At 53.0% G+C, this 3,042-nt stretch overlaps 1 protein-coding gene across 1 annotated transcript in view; it reads right to left on the reverse strand.

Annotated features, from left to right (window-relative positions):
• Nucleotides 1-400, reverse strand: part of TMEM94 (transmembrane protein 94) — a 50,675-nt gene extending 50,275 nt beyond the window's left edge. Inside the window, exon 1 of the mRNA XM_027895594.1 lies at nucleotides 342-400. The gene's annotated coding sequence lies outside the window, so the exon portion shown is untranslated. The remainder of the gene's footprint in view (nucleotides 1-341) is intronic.
• Between the last annotated feature and the right edge of the window lie 2,642 nt (nucleotides 401-3,042).

Below are 3,042 nucleotides of genomic sequence, written 5' to 3' on the forward strand. Positions count from 1 at the left end.
CGGGGGATGCTGCCGGAGCCTGCCCCGCCGCTGCGTGAGTAGCCCCGCCGCTGATCCGAGACGCCAACACGTGTTTGCAGCGCCTTTTCTTTTTTGTCTTTTTGGGGTTTTTTTCTTTTTTTTCTTTTTTTTTTTTTTTTTTTTTTAATTTCCTCTCCCTCCTAACCTGTTTGGTAACGCTCCAGCGCGGTGCCGGGGAACGGGGCCGCGGGGCTGCGGGACCGCCGCCGGCTGCGCCTCGGGCCTCCTCCCAACCACGGCAGCCGAGGGTGAGGGCTCCCCGGCCGCGCTCCCCGGCGGGCCGGAGCCCGGCCCTGCCCCGCCGCCCGGCCCGTACTCACCCGCCGCGCCGTGCGCTGCCGGCGGCACCGCTCGCCCACCGGGGCCGCCATCACGGTCACTGGCAAGCGGGACGCCCCGGCTGCGGGGGACCCGCGGGGGCGCTTCGGGGCGGCCGCAAGAAGCGGCTGCCTGGTTGGTGCGGGCCCGCGCGACCGCCCGCACGCCGCGCGCTGATTGGCTCGGGGCGGGTGGCGCGCGAAGCCGAGCGCCCGCCCTGGCGGCGGGTCGGGGCGAGCAGTGAGGGGAGCGCGGGCGGGACGGGCGGCAGCGCTGAGGGGGCGGCGGGCGGGGCGGTGACCCCGGGCAAGGGGCACCCTGAGGCGGCCCGGGGGAGGTCAGGGGACGGTGCTCAGGGGCAACGAAGTGACTCTGGGATGGGGACGCGGGAGGGCATGGGGAGAGAGCCCCAGAGCGGGTCGTGGCCCGAGGCTCTGTCCCCTTGGCGAGGGCGGGCCGCGGTGGGTGCCCCACGGAAGGGGGTGAGGGAGAAGGGGCATCCCTTCGGCGGGGCTGTGCCGCCGCAGGAGGAGGTGACACCCGCAAGAGGAGGGTGACACCTGCAGATCTCCCTCTGAAAAGCCACTTTTGCCGTCGAGAAGCAGCAGACTGGCGGTCTGGGGAGCCGTGAGGTGCAAGGACCGCGCCGGGTGCCAGGGGCACAGTAAACCTTGGCATGAGCGAGCACGCAAACCTACCGAGCCGATAATCTGTCATGAAATCTAAGCCTCTGCAGGACCTGGAAAGGAAGCCAGAGGCGTGAGGCAGAGATGTCCCAGTGCTGTGCCTCTGCATGCAGAGAGTTGGGGTTCTCTTCTTTGACTGGGTAAACTTAAACAGATGAGTTCCCCTCAGCTTTAACTCCTTCCCTGTTCCTGTACTTCATCGTGGAGCTTCTATTTATTATCCCAGGTTGTGATGTGACAGTTCCATGTGAGATATCTTGTTAAAAAAACTCATTAGCAGGCTAAACTACAGATGCTAAAGCCTGGTGCAATTGTCTGCAGTTTTATGGCAATCAGTTGTACAAAGAGCTTACGCTCTGTGCTGCTTTCCCTGCAGATGCAATTTAGAAGAAGAATGTAGCATTTTGGGAGTGAACTCTGCACTCCTTTAGGACAGTTTGCTTTAACAGTGTCTGGATACAGTGTAGGATTCTACAGGTGTGATTTCAGCTCTTTTAAGGGCAGTCTAAATTTTGGTGAGAATGAAGGCCATGGAATTCCTGTTTTTCCCGAGCTTGTTACCCAGAACAATTCCCTAGAATCAGTTAAAAAAAAAAACTACAACACTTGAGTGACACTGAAAGGGTTTTTGGTGTCTTAGAAGGAAATAAAATTACAGGTCTGGGAAATTTATGGTGTAGTTTAGAGACAGTGCAGGGAAAGGGAAGGAGATAAATGTGCAACTGGAATTGTAATAACATAAAATCATGAGTTTTGCTTAGTTTGCACAAGCATCTCCATAGTTCCTCTTTAGATTGTTCCACCCCACTAAAATCTACTGAGTTACTAGAAGGTTTTAAATAAAAGCTCAGAGTAAAGATACATTTGGAACAGAGCTCTGGAGTCTGGATTTTCTTGCCTCTGCCACTGACTCCCTGCGGGTCTTAAACAAGCCCCTAATAGACCCTGTTTTCACTCACAGGTGCACTGTGTATAGAATTTCTGTCAATGAAATGTGCAGTTACAGGGGCTGACGGGCTGGACCTTTAACCTGTTTGCTGGACCTTTAACAAACAGGTTAAATTTACAGATTTTAACCTGTAAATCTGACCTAACTGCTCACCTCAGTGCTTCAGGGACTTTGTGCTTGCAGGGCATTTTGGGATTAAGTGAAATGCACTATCACAGGGGTGGTTGGAGGGGCAGAAACACCCTTGGATTGGACAGTGTTGCTACAGATTCAGAAATAAGACAGGTACCCAGAGAGCATTTCCCCCGTGTATTCTAATACTGGATGGCAAAGGGCAAACTCAAAAAGGCAGATGAAGTACTCAAGAGGCACTAAACTTCTAGGATTTTTGGATCTGAGAGCTTTGCTGTAAAGACCTGTTCCATAAAACTCTGTCTTATGTTAAGTCATCATCCTCTCTATTTTTTAATATTACAGAACTGTGAATGAATGGTCTAAAGGTAAACGAGGCGATGTTAATTTGCAGCCGCTGCAGAGCTGAGCGGACGGTCTGACAGAGCTCCCTTTCCTGCTCCCCAGGACTCAGCGCAGGGACCCGCCGGCTCCTCCTGGGGCCACGACAGATGGGCAGGGACGGGCTGGCTTCGCCGTGAGCTTCCGCCTCGGAGCGCCCCGACGGATCCAGCGGAACTATTTGACCTCCCTGCATGTGCCTTTCAGTCAGCCCTTCGTCAGCGTGGCTGCTGCGGGTAGAGCAGACATGAACGTCTCAGTAGGACCGCTTTAAAGCAGGTATTGTACCCCAAAAAACCCCACCAAAATCTTTCTTTGCCTCTTTCTTTCTTTCTTTCTTTTTTTTCTTTTTTTTTTTTTTTTTTTTTTAATATTTGAGGAGTAGCATTTCTGAATAGTAGTGTAAATTAATACAATTAAATCAGTGAGAAAATCCTGTGTTGTTTAGAACAGGCAGGTGCTGTTTGTCTGATTCTCCCACCCCTTTGCACATTTTTGACAGATGCTAAGAAATTACCATATTTCTAATGTATGTAATGATAAGAGGAATTAAAA

Source organism: Empidonax traillii, unplaced genomic scaffold (genome assembly GCF_003031625.1).
Source record: "Empidonax traillii isolate 1590-97213 ecotype Southwest subspecies unplaced genomic scaffold, ASM303162v1 scaffold462:size771534, whole genome shotgun sequence".
Lineage (NCBI taxonomy): Eukaryota > Metazoa > Chordata > Aves > Passeriformes > Tyrannidae > Empidonax > Empidonax traillii.